At 46.1% G+C, this 20923-nt stretch overlaps 1 pseudogene; it reads left to right on the top strand.

Annotated features, from left to right (window-relative positions):
- The first annotated feature begins 11107 nt into the window (after positions 1-11107).
- LOC114682314 lies at positions 11108-12949 on the top strand (annotated as a pseudogene).
- The last annotated feature ends 7974 nt before the right edge of the window (positions 12950-20923 follow it).

The raw sequence follows: 20923 nt of genomic DNA, 5'->3' as shown, positions 1-20923 counted from the left end.
TGTGTGTGCCTGATGGCAGGTCAGAAGAGGTCAGGAGAGGTCAGGAGAGGTCAGAAGAGGTCATTGGGCCCCCTGGAACTGGAATTACAGGTGGTTGTAGCCACCATGTGGATGCTGGGAATCAAACCTCTTAACAATTGAGACATCTTTTTTTTTCTTTTCTGGGATTTTTTTTAGATTTATTTATTTATCATGTATACAGTGTTCTACCTGCATATATCCCTGCGGGCCAGAGGAGGGCACCAGATCTCATTACAGATGGTTGTGAGTCACCATGTGGTTGCTGGCACTTGAACTCAGGACCTCTGGAAGAACAGCCAGTGCTCTTAACCTCCAAGCCATCTCTCCAGCCCCTCCTTTTTCTTTTCTTTCTTTCTTTGTTTTAAAGGATGTGTCTTTAAAGTCCTGGCTAACCTGACTCATTATGTACACCAGGCTGGCCTTGAACTCATGGAGATCAGCCTGCCTCTGCTTCCTGAATGCTGGGATTTAAGGTGTGTGCCACAACAAACATCACACTGTAGCCCAAATCACACTGGTCTCAGATTCATAATCCTCCTGCCTCAGTGCTAGGATTGTAGGTGTGCCCCACGAGAGTTAGCTTGCTGTCTTCATCACTTAATTTGCTTCTAGTTTTTGTGTCCTAAAGACAAGGACAAGGACTTCCCCAAACCTTACAGCCTACTCCACAAACTGCAGGAAACTCAAACCTTCAGTCACTAGAGATCCCAGGCACTGGGTGTCCAATGAGAGTACACGAGAAACCGAGGGACAGGGGGATCCCCACATCACCCCAGAAGCACTCTGCCCCCAGGATGAGGATCCCCAGAGATGCTGTCAAAGAGAGGTCACAGGGCCTGCCAATACAGCTCAGTGGTAAAGGCAATGGCCACCAACCATGATGGCAGAGTTTGAATCCTGGAACCCAGGAGGTAAGACCCACCTCCCAGGAGGTGTGCACTGACCTCCACACATGCACGTGTGTGCACATGTGCATACATACACACACAGAGTAAATACATACAGTTAGGGTTTGGGGGGGTGCTTAATTTAAGATAAACAGTTCAGGGCTAGAGAGATGACTCAGACATTAAGAACACTGCTCTTCCAGAGGACCTAGGTTCAGTTCCCAGCACCCACTCGGTGGCTCACAACCATCTGTAACTCCAGTCCCAGGGATCTGATACCCTCTTCTGGACTCCATAGGCACATATGTGGTGCACAGACATACATGCAGGCAAAACACCCATGCACACAAAATGATAAAATAAAACATTTTAATTGTCTTTAAAAGAATGACAGTTCATATAGAAAGGAAGGGCTGACAGGAAGAGACACATTGCTAACGGTGTCGGGCCCGATCTTCGGTGGTCGCAGATGTTACCCTCATGGCTTCTGTTTGCTGCTCCAGTTCCCGGACAGGAGCCTCAGGAGGCCCTCATACAATGTGTAACTGTCAACCCTTACCCCAAGACCTTTATGAGCTGAGTCCCCAAGACCTACACTCTTCCAAAATTTAGTGACTGCATAAAACTTAGGGTATCTGGGTCTGGAGGCACAGCCTCTAATCCCAGCTACTCAGGGCAACTCAAGTCCAGTCTTATGTGGGCTACAGAGGGAATTCAAGGCCACCTTGGTCAACTATCTGGAAACTTGTCTCAGAATTAAAAATCAAAAGAGCTGGGGGTGTGACTCAGTGGTAGAGGCCCTGCCTAGAATCCCCCAGTGAGGGGCTGGGGTGTGGCTCAGTGGTAGAGCCCCTGCCTAGAATCCCCCAGTGAGGGGCTGGGGTGTGGCTCAGTGGTAGAGCCCCTGCCTAGAATCCCCCAGTGAGGGGCTGGGGTTGTGGCTCAGTGGTAGAGCCCCTGCCTAGAATCCCCCAGTGAGGGGCTGGGGTGTGGCTCAGTTGCAGAGCGCTTACCTAGCCATGTCCAGGGCCATAGGCTCCATCCCCAGCACTGAACAGCACACACGCAGCGCTGAGGAACTCAGCTGAGGTGTGGGCGGCTGTGCTGACTGTACCTTGATAGGGAGCACAGTAGGCAGAAGGGTGGTGGTTCCTGAACAGGTTTCTGCAGACCCAGACCTGGAATTGACAGGGAGGCGTGGCTTAATATCTTCATGCCTGGAATTGGAGGACTGAAACCATCCGTGGGCACAGCTAAGGCACCCAGGAACAGGAATAAGGATGCCCATGCTGTTTATCTCTGGGATCAAAGGACTGGGTTGAGGACATGGTTAAGGAGCCCAGGAGATACAGCAGAGGTCACAGATGGCTCCATCTGGGGATGTACACGAAGTACAAAAGGTATAAACAGTACTGAAGACTTTGGAGCAGACACCTCGTTCTTTGAGGCAGGGTCTCTCGGTGAAGCCCGGAGGTCACAGATATGACTAGCTAGCTAGCTTGCCCCTTGCACCCCGTCTCTACCTTCCAAACAAATTACAAATGGGCTGTCATGCTCACCTAGAATTTACCTGGGTGCTGGGGAACTTAACTCAGGTCACCACACAAGCAGGGTAAGTACTGAGCCTCTCCCCAGCCCCTATGGAGAGCTTTATGGATCCAACGCTGTGTCCCTCACAACACCCTGTGAGCTGGGCCCTTCGCCTGCCCATCTCACAGACAAGGAAAGGAAGGGACAAAGATGTTAAGCAACGTCTCCAAAGTCACACAGCTACTGAGACAGGAGCTTAGGGCTGAGGTCGTGAAAACTCCACCCAAAACCTTTATCTGATTGTGGTGTTCTCAAATGTTCACACACCCAGGGAGTAGACACAGCATAACCCATTACAAACTTGCTATAAGCTCCAGGAGACACTCACCCAGACTGCCTATCGCTCTCCCGATTTGGTCTTTGGTTTTTGTTTTGTCATAGTCTCAAGTATCCTGAGTTGGCCTTGAACTAATTATACAACTGAGGCTGACCTTGAACCCTGATCCTCCTGCTCCTAACCCTCAAATACAGGAACTGTAGGTGTGAGTGACCATACCCCATTTTTTGACTCCTGTCTTGCTGGCTAAGGGGATCTTACCCAAGTGCCACCCAAAGTGATCACCTTTACTGTACCCACCTTCCCTGGGCAGCCAGGATCAAAACCTGAGCAGAGATTGTGGCAGCTGGGAGGACACAGGACTTGGCTCCCAAGACAGGCTTGACTTGGTGCAAAACATGGCCTATTACCTATTACCTAAGATCAGAGACTCTGCCTCTGTCACAAGGTTCCTGTGTGATCATGAAGACAACATTCTCTCTGGTTCTGACTTTCCATGGTTTGTGTCTTAGGTTTCTACATTTAATGGGGGCTGGCTTACAGTTTCAGAGGCAGGTGACATGGAGGCATGGAGGCAGCCATGGTGCTGGAGAAGGAGCTGAGAGTCCTACCTCTTGATCTACAAACAACAGGAAGTGAACTGCCCACACTGGGAGTAGCTTGAGCATAGGAGACCTCAAAGCCCACCCCCACAGTGACACACTTCCTCCAACAAGGCCACATCTGCTCCAACAAAGCCACACCTCCTAATACTGTTGATCCCTTTGGGGGGCCATTTTCTTTCAAACCACCAGATTGTAAGGCCTGAGGTATCTGCTTGCAAGACATTCAGAAGCAAGCCTGTTCAAACCAGGTGCTAATTATTGTTACCAAACATGACTCACTTTACCTAAGAGGCAGAGACTCAACCAGAGAGCCTCAACGTGATCATGAAGTTCACCCACATTTCTATGTGTTTACATACAGTTTTTATTAGGGTCCCCTATGGGATCCCCAAATAGTGAGAGAAACCCAAAGGAAAATAAGTCTCTCTCCTCAAGAGGCATGGTGGACCACCACAGTAACCCCAGGATTCTGGAAGCAGAAGCAAGAAGATCAGGAGTTCAAGGTCATCCTCAACTCCAAGAGTTCAAGGCCAGATGAGGCTATATAAGACTCCTTTCCCAAACAGAGAAAGGAAAACAAGAGGGATGGTTCAGTGGTTAGGAGCACTTGTAGCTCTTGCAGAGGACTAGATTTGGTTCCCAGCACCCATATCAGGCAACCTCTGTAACTCTACTTCTGGGGGATCCGATGCCATCTTCTGGCCTCTTCCGAGACTGGGCATACACTTGGTACACATACATACATACATGCAAGCAAAGCATTCATGCTCATATAAAAATAAATAGATGTTTAAAAGAAATAGGGATTCTGGAAAGATGTTCTTGCGGAGGAGCTGAGTTGAGTCCCAGCGCCCATCTGGGGCAGCTTGCAACTGCCCATAACCCAAATTCTGAGTGATCACACACAGACGTGCATACATACACATAAATGTGAATAGAATAAATCTTTTTTTTTTAAGAAGAAAGAGAAATACAAATCCATCTACGGCAAGGGCAAAATGCATTCTCATCATGTCAGACCCTCCACTTGCTCCCATGTGAATTCCAAGTTATCCACAGGGGGTCTGCAAATTCCCACATCATGCACAGCTCTACAGCTTGACCTCATGGAGACACAGGATCGTTTTCACACACTGTCCATGTGGGACCAATCACATAAGCTGTTATCCTTTGTAAGTTAAGGTACTTCTAATCACACAGGTCGGGTGTGAGGACTTGTTAGGTGGCTCATCAGGTAGAGGTGCCTGCCACCTAGCCTGAGGACCTGAGTTCAATCTCTGGGACCCACAGAACTAACAAGCTGTCCTCTGGCATCCACCTGTGAGCTGTGGCGTTTGTACACACACACACACACACACACACACACACACACACACACACACACACAGAGATAAATTTTTATTTACAAGAGATTTCAGCTATAATAATGCACCCCACTTCATTCCATCCCAGAGACTTCTTTTTAATTTTTTATCATTATAGTGTGTATGTTGTTGCATGAATCTTAAATGGTCTTATAAATAAAAAACCCAGAGCCAGATATTGGGGTAAATGCCAAAAGATCAGAGAGACAAAGGAACAAGCCACTGCCACATTTTACCTCTAGGACTCCTCGGCCTGAAAAAGCTTCAGTTCCCGTCTCCTCACACCTTATGTACCTTTCTCCACCCAGCCATCACTTCCTTTCCTAGTGCCGGGATTAATGGCATGTGACTCCCGAGTAATGGGATTAAAGGTGTGTGCCACCACTGCCTGGCTCTGTTTCTCTCCTAGACTGATTCAATCTCAGGCAATCCAGGGTGGCTTTGAACTCACAGAGATTCAGATGGATCTCTGACTCATGAGTGCTGGGATTAAAGGTGTGTGCCACCACTGCCTAGCCTCTGTGTTTAATCTAGTGACTGGCTGTGTCCTCTGATCTTCAGGCAAATTTTATTAGGGTACACAAAATATCACCATTCCGCTTTTTGTCTGAAATAATAAAAGAAGCTTAAAACTAATATAAGAAAAACTATACACAATAAGTATATACAATATATACAGTTAAGAATTATATTAATAATGTCTAGTCCATTGACATTTGACAGATTCAGAGAAAATACTTTGTTACTTATCCTATTTTGGTGAATCCAAAGTGTTGTACCTAATTCACTTTCTATTCTAACTTGTATTACCAACTGAAAAATTTGATGTCTTTCAAATTTATACACTGTATGTCACACACACACACACACACATACTCCCCTGACAACAGGAGCATCTTCGAGCTTAATTCTGCTGTATGTAGAAATGGGTTCTTTAAAAAGATACCTTGGGCTGGAAAGATGGCTCAGTGGTTAAGAGCACTGACTGCTCTCACCGGGGCGGGGCGGTGGTGGCACACACCTTTAATCCCAGCACTAGGGAGGCAGAGGCAGGAGGATCTCTGTGAGTTCAAGGCCAGCCTGGGCTACAGAGTGATTTCCAGGAAAGGCGCAAAGCTACACAGAGAAACCGTGTCTCGAAAAACCAAAAAAAAAAAAAAAAAAAAAAAAAAAGCACTGACTGCTCTTCCAGAGATCCTGAGTTCAGTTCCCAGCAACCATACAGTGGCTCACAACCACCTATAATGAGATCTGGTGCCCTCTTCTGACAAGCAGAACACTGTATACGTAATTAATAAATAAATAAATATTTTAAAAAATTAAAAAAAAAATAAATAGAGACACTTTGAGGGCCACCGTGCTGGTCCCTATAAAAACGCTTGGTGATGTGTGTGTCTGTTTTCCGTTCTGCTGTGAGAGGACACAGCACCAGGGGCACCATCTTTGAAACAGAGACAGAACCCTCGCCGTGAAACCTGCCAACGTGAGCTTGGGACTTCCTGACCTCCAGCGCTGTGAAAAATAAATTTCTGTTTCTTATAAACTACCCAGTCTCTGGTGTTTGATTAGAGCAGCAGAAATGGCCCGACGTATGGTCCATGAATACTTCTTGGCTGTGTATCCATAGCTTTCCAAGAAAATTCTGAGGGAGTGCGCCATGCCTACCTCATGGAAACGACACCCGGACGTCAGACCAGGCTGTACATAGTGACCCAGATGAAGGAAGGCAGAAAATAGGAGAATTTGTACCTCACTGCTCACTTTTTATTTTATTTATTTATTCACTTACTTATTTGGAACTTGATGTGGAAACCAAGAAGGCCTCAAGCTCCCAGAGATCCACTTACCTCTGCCCGCCAAGTGTAGACCTTAAAGGCACCAGCCTTCCCTCTTGGTTTTATTTATTATTATTACTGGAGGAGTGAGGAACTGGCGAGGTGAGGTTGGATGTGGCTTGTTCTGCTTCTCTGAGTTTTCAATGTTCACCCCAATACCTGGCTCCGGGGTGTGTTTATTAATAAGACCTTTTAAGATTGGGGCTACACCTGGCGCCCAACTTGTAGGATATTAATTCACAAAAAAGCTACTTGCCTGTGGCCTTGCGGACCCCAGCTCAGGCCCGAGCTGCCTGCAGCCCGTAGGATTTGCTAAAAGAGACAGAAGCAGCGGGGGAGGGCTGGGGGGGTGGGAGGAGGGAGGACAGGGGAATCTGAGGTTGGTATGTAAAATGAATAGAAAATCTCTGAGAGAGAGAGAGAGAGAGAGAGAGAGACAGACAGACAGAGAGAGAGACAGACAGACAGAGAGACAGACAGAGAGAGAAGCAGGAGGATCCCCAGTTTGAGGCCAGCCTGGGAGTCTTGCTGAGGAGAAACTGAGGCCCAGCTCGGGTCAGACCACAAACGGTGGCAGTGGGACCATGGAGGCAGCTGCTGTTCCACGTTGCCAGCTGTTTCTCATCATGTTGGTGGCAATGGCGACGCTGCCGCCAGAGAAGAAGGTGCCGTGAAGATGCTCTCTTTGATGAAAGAGCATTCGTGGTTCTGAGAGACAGACATTTATCCGGCTGTGACTGCTCCAACCACAGAGGAGGCACACACACACACACACACACACACACACAAAATTCTGTGGGGGATCCATAACCACGCCTAACAGCAAATTTGAAACCTTCACAAAGATGGTTCCACATGGACTATGATAAAGCCATTAAACTGATTAACACCATGGAAAGATCTGCTTTGCACTTGGACTACAAACTACTCAGGACAATCTTGAGATGGCTAGCTAAGGTGATCCAGATTCACAGACTACTCAAGCAAGGACTTGAGACAAGTCCTGAATTTTCCCATTGTGCAGAGACTGGATAACAAATGATACAGCTAACTCTCCCAGGACTTGACAATTAACCCAAAAAATTTCTTTTCAGGATCCCCTAAAGATGTCTTCACTCCCAGAAAGCAGGAAGTTATTTTAAGAAAATGATGCCCACATTCCCAAGATGTGGGATGGGAGGTTTTGGTTGTTTAATGAGTTATGGATATTGTCATTGTTTACGATGGTTGGTTATAAGTTGTCAATTGTTAATGGTCAGGAAAAAAGCTAAACAAGGAGATTAGATTTGGGGTTTTTGTTTAAAAGAAAAGAAAAAGAAAAAAAGAGGATATACTTATGAGGTAGATCATTGAATCTATTCTGAAAAAAAGATATAGAAATGATAGTATAAAAGGGTAGATTATTGAATCTATTCTGAAAAGAAAAAAAGGAAGATATAGAAATGATAAGGTAAAAGTTAGATTGTTGAATCTACTTTTAAAAAGGAATTACTTGTTTTAAATAGGATAAGTAATGAAGTTTTTTTGTCTGAATCTGTCAAATGTTAATGGACTAGACATTGTTAATGTAATTCTTGACTGTATACATTGTATATATTTATTGTATATACTTTTTCTTATATTAGTTATAATTTTTTATTTTAAGCAAAAAAGAGGAAATGTGGTTGATATATTGTGTACCCCAATAAACTTATCTGGGGGTCAGAGAACAGAATGGCTGCTATATTAAACATAGAGGTTAGGCAGTGGTAGCACACACCTTTAATCCTAGCCTTCTGGAGACAGAGATCCATCGGAATCTCTGAGTTCAAAGCCACACCAGAAACAGCCAGGCATGGTGACACACGCCTTTAATCCCAGGAAGTGATGGCAGAAAGAAGAAAGGTATATAAGGCGTGAGGTTCAAGAACTAGAGCCAGTTAAGCTTCAGACTTTCGAGAAGCAATTCAGCTGAGATCCATCCGGGTGAGGACTCAGAGGCTTCCAGTCTGAGGAAACAGGATCGGCTGAGGAATTGGCGAGGTAAGATTAGCTGTGGCTTGTGTTCTGTCTCTCTGATCTTTCAGTGTTCACCCCAATACCTGGCTCCTGGTTTGTTTTTATTAATAGACCTTTTAAGATTCATGCTACGGAGGAGGGGGTGCATCCCAGAGTGTGGTATGAAGAGTAAAAGACAATCTCACAGAGTAGGTCCTCTCCTCTTACTTTTGTGATCTAAGGACTGAACTTAGGTCCCCAGAGTTGTGCAGGGAGTGACTCTGTTGGACCCCAAAGTTTAGGGTCTCAAGTGGGCGCCCCAAGAACCCAGACTCCAGTCCAGTTGATGCAATAGCATGAGGATTTTATTATTAAAGCTTCTATATAGAAGGGCAAACCCTGCTCCTAAGAGCAAGAGCCGCATCTTACTGCAGCCCCATGAGGGCTTTTAAAGGAAAAACCCACAAGATTACAATTCCCATACAATTTCGTTTCACAAGATCATGGTCTGGGTACAGAGTGATCACAGAGGGGGTACAGTTACGTCAACAGGTACATTCTTCCTGAAACCTCAAGGGGGGTATCAGGGCAGGAGTGGAGTTTACATACAGGTCACAGTGGTCCTTCCTGGAACACCTGTAACTATCCCAGTCACAGTTGAGCACATCTCTTAACAGAAATCTTTTTACATAGTTATATGGTTGCAGGGGAGATTGAACAATGGCTAAGTCAGGTTGCTCTTGGAACTAGAATTTTAGTTTCTCATTTCCTGGTGCTTGAAGTTTCTCTTTTCCTGAGGCTTGGGGGTGTAAGCCTGAAGGGCTAGGGTCTTTCAGCTCTACCCACTGAACTATCTTGCCTGGTGTGTTTTGTTTTGTTTTACTGGTCCTTTTAAGTTTATAGATTTGCAGGCAGAGAGATGGCGCAGTGGGTAAAGGCTTCTGCCTCCAGCACCGACAACCTGAGTTCCATCCCTGGTACTTACTTGGTGGGAGGAGAGAAACCAGGCTTTCCAGCCTCCTCCACTCAGCATCTTCACAGTTTCCTGCCTATCACTAGCCGGGGGAAAGGATCCAACTGCATGTGTCTGGCTTGCCCACCACTGTACAGTCAAAATATCATGAGTCAGACCATCCTTCCGTGCAGGGCCATCTGTATTTATGGTTGAAGTGACAGTGTGGCTGGGGTTTGTTTGGGAGAGTCTGGCAGAGGTGGGAGAAACCGACGTGGCCTGAAATGAAATGAGAGATAAGTTCTAGTGGGAACTGTGCCTAAGTGGTGATGCGCAGCTGTCATCCCAGCATGCAGAAGGCTGCGGCAGGAGGCTGGAAAGCTACGGGACAGCCTGGGTTACAGCACGACCCTGTGGGTGCGTGCCTGCGCGCGCGTGCGCATGTGTGTGTGATATAAACATAGTATAACAGAAATGTATGTGTGTATATGTGTGTTGGTCATATATGTGGCTTCCCTTCCAACATGTGGGTCCCAGGGATTGAAACTCAGATCTGAAGGCTTAGCAACAACCACCTTTTCCTGCTGAGCGGTCTCAACAGCCCAGTATTTTAATGAGTTAGGCTCCCTGTTACATTGTTACAGCACTATACTGGTTCATCAGACAAGGTCTCAGGTAGCCCAGAATAGACAAGAACTTGACATGTAGCTGAGGATGACCTTGAACTCCTGATCCTCTTTCCCCTATTTCCTAAGAGCTGGGATAACAGGTGTACACCACTATGCCAGACTTGGGTCTTTTGAATCTCAGTTCTATGAGACAGGGTTCTGCTACGCTGCTCGGCTTGGTCTGGAATTCACTACACCGCTAAGCTGGCCGTGAACTCGTAGTCTTCTACTGAGCTCCTACGTACTGATAGAACTGCAGGCTTGAACCACCAAACCCTTTCAAACTTTTGTAGAACACCCTCTTAGAGTGATGAAACACCATGAGCAAAAGCAGCTTGGGGAGTGTGGGGTATACTGTGTATCAAATAAAGCTTGTCTGAGCATCAGGGGACAGAACAAGCCACTAGATTAAACACAGAGGCCAGGCAGTGGTGGCACACACCTTTAATCCCAGCACTCATGAGTCAGAGAGCCATCTGGACTACCTGAGATTGAATCAGTCTAGTAGAGAAACAGAGCCAGGGCGTGGTGGCACACACCTTTAATCCCAGCACTTGAGATCTCATGCCTTTGCTTGGGAAGTACACACGCCTTTAATCCCAGGAAGTAACATGGCAGGGCAGAGAAAGGTATATAAAGCGTGAGGAAACAGAACTAAGGACTTTTCAGCAAAAGCATCCCTTTCAGCTAGAAGCCTTTTCAGCTGAGGAAGCTCATTCGACTAAAGGCTTTTTCGGCAGAGACCTTTTCGCTAGAGAGTCTTTTGGCAAAGGATGCAGAGGCAAACAGTCAGAGGATCCATGGAGTTGGTGAGGGGAGACGTGGCTGTGGCTTGTTACTTTGTCTCTCTGATCTCTCAGCATTTACCCTAATATTTGGCTTTGTTTTTTGTTTTTTATTATGAGACTTTAGAATTCGAACAACAGTTGGAAGAGTAAGTCCATTTCAAGAGCACTCTGAGCTGGTTTTCACCTTGAGGAATCAGTGGCTTATTCCAAAAAACCACTTGCGGCCTGAGAATTCACCCGATATGCTTAATAAGGGAGACGACTGCTATTTTTACTTCTATTCTACATGCACCAAAGGTGCCAGATGCCCATTCCGCCACTGTGAAGCTGCACTAGGAAATGAAACTGTCTGCACACTCTGGCAAGAAGGTCGCTGTTTTCGACAGGTGTGCAGATTTCGCCACATGGAAATTGACAAAAAACGAAGTGAAATTCCTTGTTATTGGGAAAATCAGCCAACGGGGTGTCGAAAACTAAACTGTGCTTTCCATCACAAGAGAGGTCGTTACATTGATGGGCTCTTCCGACCTCCAAGCAAAACTGTGTTGCCCACTGGGCGTGAGTTGCAAGAAGTAAAGGCTAGCCAGCTCGCAGATCGACAGAACAAACTGTGGGTCCCGTCTAATCCCCCCCCTCAACTGCGGTGTGTAATGGAATCAGAAAGTGTTCCTAGGCCCACGCATCCACCCATTGTAATCAATCTTGCGGAGGATGATGAAGACGATGATGACGACGACGATGATGATCAGGTTTCAGAGGAGGGCGATGCAAGCAAAACACCTGCCCTGCAACCGACTCCTGAGGTTCATAACGGAATAGGAGTGGCTTCTGCCCGGAAACCCGGAGTCAGTTTAAAGCAAGGTGAGTGTTTGAATTTTGGAATAAAAACTCTTAAGGAAATTACATCAAAGAAAATGGAGGAAAAATCCAAGAAGCAAGGTGGCTCCTCGGGAGTTTCCAGAGCTTCATATCGGCCTCGGCCCAATCCAGGCCCTGGAAAGGAGAATGTTTGGCCTGCAGTGAGGACAGGAGCTCTATCCAGCAAACAAGAAGAGCCCTTGGTTAGGTTGCCTCTCACTGAGAGACTGGGGAAACGAAAATTTTCAGCAGATGGTGACAGTGGTCCCCCGTTAAAGCGAGGCCTTGCACAGAGGCTGGGAAGAAAGGTGGACGCTCCAGAAAATAACATTGATAAAGCACCAAAGAAAGAGAGACTTAACAGAGCTGGTGAGATCCACGTGAAGACGCTGGAAGAAATTCTTCTTGAAAGAGCCAGTCAGAAACGTGGAGAAAATTGCAAACCACACTAAAAACACAAGAACCTTCCCGGACAGATGAGTCTCCACCAGGAACCAAAAGCTCTTCCTCCGTGCAGATCAAAACCTTCTCTGAGGTCGTGGCTGAAAAGAAACATCGTTGCCCCGTGTCGACAGCAGATACTAGCGTGAAGAAGACAGGGAGTCTGTTATCTGTTGCTGTCGGCAAAGGACAGCCTGAGGAGGCTGGGGGAAGAGCCACCTCGATGCAGGAGGTGCGTATGAAGACGCTAGAAGAAATCCAGGCTTGAATTTTACAGGGTCATAAAGGCAGGTAAGAATTTTCCTCAAGCAGTGAAGCACAGGTAAACTCTAAGAGCAGTGCCAGCTCCTGGCCTCAAGTGGAGGCTATCCCAGGGGCAAAGAGTCTGCTCAGCATCTCCAAAAGAGCAGGCTCAAAAGAAGAGAGAAACAATACTTGAGCTTGAAGACGACAGAGGCTACTGAGGCTTCAGATGAGACCCTAAGTGATAGCACAAAAATTCCAGCCAATCAATGTGACACTGTCAGAGAGAAACAGATTGAGAAAGGACTGGAGACAGGCGCCTCACAGAAGGAGAAGCCAGCCTTGACACTTGTCCTGGAAGACCAAGCCTTGTACTATACCTGAGTGGTGGGGGTGGCCAGTGCTCACGGTTGTGTGGGGATACATTGTGTACCCTAATAAAGCTTGCCTGAGGATTGGGGACTATGGGGGTCCAGCCCCTCGACAGTCCCCTCCCAGGGTCCGGGAAGAATCTACAACCAGCTCATAATTAATCTTTGATGAAAGGAAATGAATCTATGTCCACAAAACTCCTTAGTCCATACACTTTATTATTCTATGACGGTTCTCTCTCTACACAGCTTCTATTCTGCTCTCATGCCTAGCTCCTTTCTTGCCTGATTTCTCCCTACGTTTATCTACTGCTCCCTCTAAGTTCTATCTTAATTCTCTCGTCTTAATTCTGCCTCATCTAGGTCCTTTTCATCTTGTTCTTACCCAGCTAGTACTTCCCCATCTGACTCTTCTTCATCTTCCATCTCGTCCACACCCTCTCTGTGGTCAGAATCCTCTTTATAGCCCTCTCTGTTCTCTGTCTCTGTTCTCCCCAAGTCTCTCCAGAGTCCAGTTATAAACCCAAACAATAGCAATCCCCTGGTCAAGCAAGGTCACCAGGCTTGAATTCTACAGGGTCATAAAGGCAGCTAAGAATTTTCCTCAAGCAGTGACCACCAGGCTTCCAGGGTCAAATGGGGGGTGATAAGAATCACATAGAGGGGCAGTAATTGTTAACTATCATTTGCAACCCAAAAGGGAAGTGACTAATGAATTAACTAAAGGCTAAATTCAGGTAATATCTAAGAAGAGGGATCTTATGTGCTCAACTATAATCTTAAACATGATTGGTAGAAAATGTTAAGAATCTATAAGTTGCTAGGTCAATGGGAAAAAATAAAACTGTCTTTTTTTTTTTCCTGTGACTCCTATCTGTCCAAGCTATCTGCCATTTTTTCTGCAGGGTGGGGGAAAGTGTGCTCAGTTGCTAGGCAACCTGTATACAGCTAGATGCCTCTGATGATAGTTAAAGGGAGATCTGGAACTAGAGGTAAGATTTGGGAAAGGAGGAAGTTAAGCTTAATTGGCACATCTGCCAGGCCTTCTCAAAGAGGTAGCCTGGATGCTTAAGTCTGTTCTTAGAGAGTACAGAGGTATCTCTGATAAGGTACTTTCCTCCATCTGGGGATGGACCTGGCTGGATGCTGCCAATGACGATAATTACAGGGAGGCTTGAACTGGGGTTCTGGCTGAGCATAGCTGTCAGTGCAGGTTATCCAAATATTCCTAGAAGTGGTTAGATAAGGAGTTAGAGGTCTATAAAGTTAGTAAGGTGTAAGAAAGAAGGGTCCGAGCTCAATTGTGTAAAGCTATTACTTAATGTCCACCTGACCTAGGTGGTGTCTCCTTGTGGAATTTATCTCAAATCAGGAGAGTTGCATGTGGACTGTTATCACTGTTAGTCCTTGAAAGTGGCTAAGGGAGATATCTGATTCCAGAGGAAGCCTTTCCTGAGGCTGTTCTCCAAATACCTGGAATGTGTATGTCCAGAGAGTGATCAGTCCACACTGTTAGCCCTTCTAAGGGAAAAATCAATTGGGAAAACTATGAAGGCACACATGAAATTCATAACAGAATACAGCTGATATATAACAAGCCAAGTAACACCAAAAGCAGGCCTCCATGGCAAATTCGGTTCAGTTCTTGCCTGCCATCATGGAAGAAACTCTTTCTCAGAGCAGTTAAAGAACCTGATGCATATTGTAAAAAATCATACTGCTCTAGATGATAGAACAGCTATAGAAGAGAGAACAAAAATCAGGAGAAACTATAAATCAAAATTGATAAAGATTAAATAGGGAACAACCTTCCCAAAGTTAGGGTTGGGGAAGGGTTTTGTTTTTTGTCTTCGGGACAATAAAGGCTGAGGAATTTGAGGAATACTGAACAAATGAGACATCTGAAGAAAAAGGATAAATCATTGAGAAAAAAAAGTCCCAAGAAAAAGAGTAAATTGGCCTATTGGTATATCACATATCTAACAGGATAAAATTTCATAAGTCTCCCTAAATGTTTGTTTCTGCTGTTCTCTATGATAAGTTTTTTATGCCTGATAAGCCTCCGCTGATGCAGCAATCCAAATCAGACCGAATTAGAAAAAGCCCTGGCTTAATGGGTAAAGCATTCCCAGGTGATTCTTCGGCCTCCCAGAGAGAAGACAGGGATGAGAGTCCGGAAAAGCACATGTCTGTTTTCTGGGATGCAGCTTAAATACCCTGTGGGAGTGGCCTTGAGCATCTCTTGGGGAGGAGCTGTGTTTGCTGAGCTTTGAAGGGGCGGGTTTGGGGAAAGAGATGGGGGAGGGGAGTTGAGGTGGATCTTCCATGAGAACGCTCTACAGACACATAATGCAAATGGTCTTTATGTAGTCCCAGCTCAATTAAAAATTAAAGCTGGCCTTGGAGTTGCAGTGTGGCTCTCTCCTCTAAACCCAAGCATGCTTATTAAAAGGAAAATCCAAAATCTCTGTTTCATGTCAGAAAAGCCACCTGATATGGGACTGAAGAAAAAACAAAATTAAGGGACTGTTATATTGCTATTAATCTCATAATTCTTTGGTTTTATTTTGACTCTTTAAAATTTTTCTTTTTTTTTTTTTGTTTTTTTTTTTTTGGTTTTTTTTTGTTGTTGTTGTTTTTTCGAGACAGTGTTTCTCTGTGTAGCTTTGTGCCTTTCCTGGAACTTGCTTTGGAGACCAGGCTGGCCTCGAACTCACAGAGATCTGCCTGGCTCTGCCTCTGGGATTAAAGGCATGCGCCACCACCACCAGTCCAAAGGGGGCTTTTGATTGCTGGACTTCAATACTTTGATAGCTGGACCTTGGTAGTCAGCCTCAGGAGGAGGAAGTGGCCAAATAAGGGAACGGACCTTGGTGTCCAGCTTTAGGAATGTAATCTAGCAGTTTTTAGCAAGACAGAGGGAATGGGGAGAAGGGCAAGGCCTGCCAGAGCCACATGTTCGAGTGGACTAATGTCCCTTCACTGATGATGCTGTTGCTGGAAGAATATGGACTTTGGGACTTTGGACTAGAAAGTGCTTGGACTCTTTAAGTGGGGCTTAACAAGCCATCTCAGCAGACATGGACGGTAGTACAGAGGGAGATGTGAACTGTGGGAGCCCAGTTCAAGACGCTTCACAGGGGAAGAATACTAGTAAGCGGCCTAAAGACTATTCTTAGGGGGCTGGAGAGATGGCTCAGAGGTTAAGAGCACTGACTGTTCTTCCAGAGGTCCTGAGTTCAATTCCCAGCAACCACATGGTGGCTCACAACCATCTGTAATGAGATCTGGTGCCCTCTTCTGGCCTGCAGGCATACATGCAGATAGAACACTGTATACACAATAAAAAAAAAAAAAAAAAAAAAAAAAAAAAAAGACTATTCTTAGGTATTTTTGGAAAAGAATGTGGCTGCTTTTGGCCCTGGTTCTAAAAATCTGCCTGAGGCTAACTTGAGTTTTTGATGGTGTGGACAGAGGAGATTTCATGACAGTCCAGTATTGACTGTGTCCTGTGATTATTAGTGGTCACGCTCATGGAGATAATGAAAAGAAGCAAGCTGGGCAAAAAAAAAAAAATATAAAATGTACAGTAGGAGAAAAGGGACACCAGGAAGTGTAATGGAGTTAAGTCCAATGTTTAAGGAGATTAAAAAAAAAAGAAAAAGAAACCGATGCTAAGTGAAATAAAGGGAGTGAGGACCTCTGACAAGACCCCACCCAGATAAACTTTCAATCTGTGAAAAGGAATTAAAGGAAAGCTTAAGCAGGGCTGGAGAGATGGCTCAGAAGTTAAGAGGTCCTGAGTTCAATTCCCAGCCACCACATGGTGGCTCACAACCATCTGTAATGGGATCTGGCGCCCTCTTCTGGCCTGCAGAGATACATGCAGATAGAACACTATACACAATAAATTAAAAAATCTGTAAAAAAGAAAGAAAAGAAAAACTTAAGCAGGTTCTAGAGAGATGTCTCAGCGGTTAAGAGCACTGGCTGCTTTTCCAGGGGAGGAGAGTTTGGTCCCCAACAACCACATGGTGGCTCACAATCACCTAGCATGAGATCTGATGTCCTTCTCTGACATGTAGATAGAGTACTCATATACATAAAACAAGTAAATGTTTAAAAAAAAAAAAAAAAGAAAAGTGCCAGGCAGTGGTGGTGCACACCTTTAATCCCAGCACTCGGGGGGGCAGAGGCAGGTGGATCTCTGTGAGTTGGAGGCCAGCCTGGTCTACAGAGCGAGATCCAGGACAGGCACCAAAACTACACAGAGAAACCATGTCTCAAAAAACCAAAAAAAAAGGGGCTGGAGAGATGGCTCAGAGGTGAAGAAGACTGACTGCTCTTCCAGAGGTCCTGAGTTCAATTCCCAGCACCCACATGGTGGCTCACAACCATCTGTAATGAGATCTGGCACCCTCTTCTGTATACATAATAAATAGATAAATCTTAAAAAAAAAAAAAAAAGAAAAAGAAAAAGAAAAAGAAAAGGAATGAAAAACTTAAGCAGTGAAGGAAACCACCAACCACAGAAAGGAGGGCCAAGTTCCAGCCTCATCAAGCAGCAGAACTTGGCAGCTTTGGCCACGTGGTTCTGGCTGTAGAGTCAAGGATACAAGACAGGGGTTGTGGAATCTCCCTCTGCAGCTAAGGAAAAGCCACTGAGGACAGGGATGTGTCAGGGGTGTCCCTGCATGGAGGCCCAGGGAAGCCCTCGCATGAAGACGTGAAGGTGAAACCTGGATGGCCTTGGAGAACCCAACATGTTAGAGATGTCAGAGCCTTGGGATACCCGCTGAGGAGAGCTGCTAAGGGAGTGGAACCTGGGAGAAGTGTGTGGCAGTCAGCAAGGCTCAAAGGAGCTGGAGATCTGAAGAGGGCTTTGACATCAGACATGGAGATGCGGAGTTGGGAGTTCGCCCAGCTGGTTTCCAGTCTTGCTTTGGTCAGTATTTCCTCACTGTTCTCCCTTTCCTCCCTTTTGTATGGTAATGTATGTCCTGTGCCATTGTATGTTGGAAGTATGTGATCTGCTTTTTGATTTTGATTTTACAGGGGATTACAGTGAAGAGATTGTCATGAGTCTCAGAAGGGACTTTGAACTTAGGATTTGTTTTGGTATGATTTGGTTTTTCGAGACAGGGTTTCTCTGTGCAGCTTTGGTGCCTGTCCTGGAACTTGCTCTGTAGACCAGGCTGACCTCGAACTCACAGAGATCTGCCTGGCTCTGCTTCCCGAGTGCTGGGATCAAAGGCGTGCGCCACCACTGCCCAGCAAATGCTTTCTTTAATAAGCATTGCCTTGGTGATGGTGTCTCTTCACAACAACAAAACAGACTAAGACGGGGCCACTCCCTGATGACTAGACATCCAAATATGTAAGCCTGTGGGGGCCATTCTTATTCAGGCCACCAGACGAGGTGCTTGTCTTCCAGCGGGTGCTCTACCCATGGAGCTGCACCCTCAGCCTAGTTAACTTATTTTTCCTCCATTTGAGAAAGGATCACTTGTAACTCAGAGTATCCTTGAGCTCATTACGTAGCCAAGGATGACCTTTGAACTCCTGGTCCTCTTGTTCTCCTCCCCACCCTTCCACCTCCCATCCCGTACCGGAATTATTAATGTGTGCCACCAAATGTGGCTTAACACTTTTTCAAAAACTTAAGGTCACATTTGTTTAGAAGCAGACACACGCCACTGTGCTGTAGAGGGCAGAGAACACCATGTGAGTCTACTATGTGGGTCTGGGGGATCGAACTCAGGTCTTCAAGCTCAGTGGTAAAGTCTTTGGCCACTGAACCATTTTGCTGGCCTTAACATTTTAAAAAAGAACCATGTAGCTTGAGCATGGTGGCGTACACATTAAATCCCGGCACTGGAGTTGGGTGGGGAGAGGCAGAGGCAGTTGGATCTCTGTGAGTTCAAGGCTAGCCTGGTCTACAGAGTGAGTTCTAGGACAGCTGGGGCTACACAGAGAAACCCTGTCTCAAAAAAGTCAAAAACAAAAAGCAAATATATATATAGCTAGATATAGTGGTGCACAGCTGTAGTCTAGGAGCTTGAGAGACTGAGGCAGGAGGATCACTGATTAAGGCCAACCTGGGCTATACAGTGAGATCTAGGCTTAAAAAAAATATGGAAGTAAGTTGATAAAAACTCTAGTTGTGGTTTCATGATTCTATGGAACGTGATGAACCTCTGACACTCCATCAGGAAAGTGGGCGGAATTCTCCTTAAAGTAATGTTTCCTTAGCGCCTGCCTTTTGAAAGTTTGTAATCCTTACCGGACCCACCTGTCTGAAACCCCCTTGATCTGTTTTCTACCGGGGAGGGGGAGGGGGGGTCAGGCTGAAGACAAAGTCAGAAGTAAACAGACGGCGGACCCCTGCAGGGCCAGGCTGGGGGGGGGCGGTCGTGCACCCCTACAGTAAACACAAGTCAGTTTCACCTCCGGTAGTTTCCTTTCCTCTCCTTACCACCCAAGACTGGGCTTTTCTAAAGAGGTGCCTGCAAACAGCCAAAAAATAAACCACAACAGAGGCCCGGGAGGAAAGGCAGGCGGAGCTGAGTAACAAGATGAGATGTGAAACTGGGGAAAATAAATTAAGAGTTACTACTGAGTTCTGCAAACCTGCCTTCCTTTCCCAGCTACCAGACCCTCAACTAAAGAGGTCATGGACAAGAATCAGGATCAGGCTCTGCCACGCACAGAACACTCAGCAACTCCCAACAACATATAACCTAAAAATTACCATCATGACTATTTTTCCTTTTCACACACACACACACACACACACACACACACACACACACACACACACACACCCTAATGCTTTGCAGACCAGCCTGAATTCAAACTCAGAGAGCCACCTGCCTCTCCCTCATATATATGCCTCCCCATGGATTAGAACTCATGACCCTCTTGTCTAAGCCTCCCCGACCCTGGAATTAACAGACTTGACCCACCAGGTTTCCACTTCTGATGTGGTATTATACTGAGCCTGTTCTGGGCCCCTCTCATCAGAAGCCTTGCTCTCCCATACAGCAACCGGTGTGTGTCTCTTCTGCCTGGGAGGTGGTCCCTGGTTGAAATATTGGTGGCATTGTTCTGTGTGAAAAGCCAGTGGTTCAGACATCCCCTCAATGCAGGCCCTGTGCCTCAGTTCGCACCTGCATTAGGCACGTCTCACCCAGCTCTCCTGGTTCCCTTTCTTTAAGATGGCCCTTCACTGTGTAGCCAGGCTGGCTTTGAACCCGCGGCAACGCTCCTGCCTTTGCGAGGATTACAGCACCTCCTTGCTCATCTACCTTGACTACCACCATATGCAGGTTCAAAGGACTCAAGATCACTCTGGGTTTGTGTCCCAGCTAGCCACGTAGCTTTGACTCCAGCCTCTCTGGAACCTCTCTCTGCTCATCTGGAAGATGGGACCATGACGGTGTGTGGTGGTAATCTAATTATACTGAAATGTGATTTTGATTGTATGTTAATAAATAAAGTTGCCCGGGGGTCAGAGCTATTAGAGCCATAGCAAGAGTGTGGCGGTGGTGGCACACGCCTTTAATCCTAGCATTCCAGAGATAGAAATCCCTCTGGATCTCTGTGAGTTCAAGGCCACAGCGTGGTGGTGACACACTCCTTTAATCCCAGAAAGCCAGCCTTTAATCCCAGGGAGTGGTGATAGAAAGCAAAAAGATATATAGGGCGTGAGGACCAGAAACTAGAAGCATTTGGCTGGTTAAGCTTTCAGGCTTTGGAGCAACACAGTTCAGCTGAGAGCTATTGGGATGAGGACACAGAAGCTTCCAGTCTGAGGAAACAGGACCAGCTGAGGAACTGGTGAGGTGAGATAGCTGTGGCTTGTTCTGTCTCTTTAAACAGACGAACAGACAGGAAATAGGGCTCTGATTCGGGAGGCTGGGACACCGCAGGCGGAAGGGTGAGATTTTGGCTCTGAGCTCTGACCTCTCGGCTTTCTCTTTTGCATTGTTTCTGTGTTTCTTATTTAATAAGAGTTGGATACATCAATAACGGTGTTTTTGGCTT

This window comes from Peromyscus leucopus, chromosome 1 (assembly GCF_004664715.2).
Source record: "Peromyscus leucopus breed LL Stock chromosome 1, UCI_PerLeu_2.1, whole genome shotgun sequence".
NCBI lineage: Eukaryota > Metazoa > Chordata > Mammalia > Rodentia > Cricetidae > Peromyscus > Peromyscus leucopus.
This window is presented reverse-complemented; position numbering and strand designations above follow the sequence as displayed.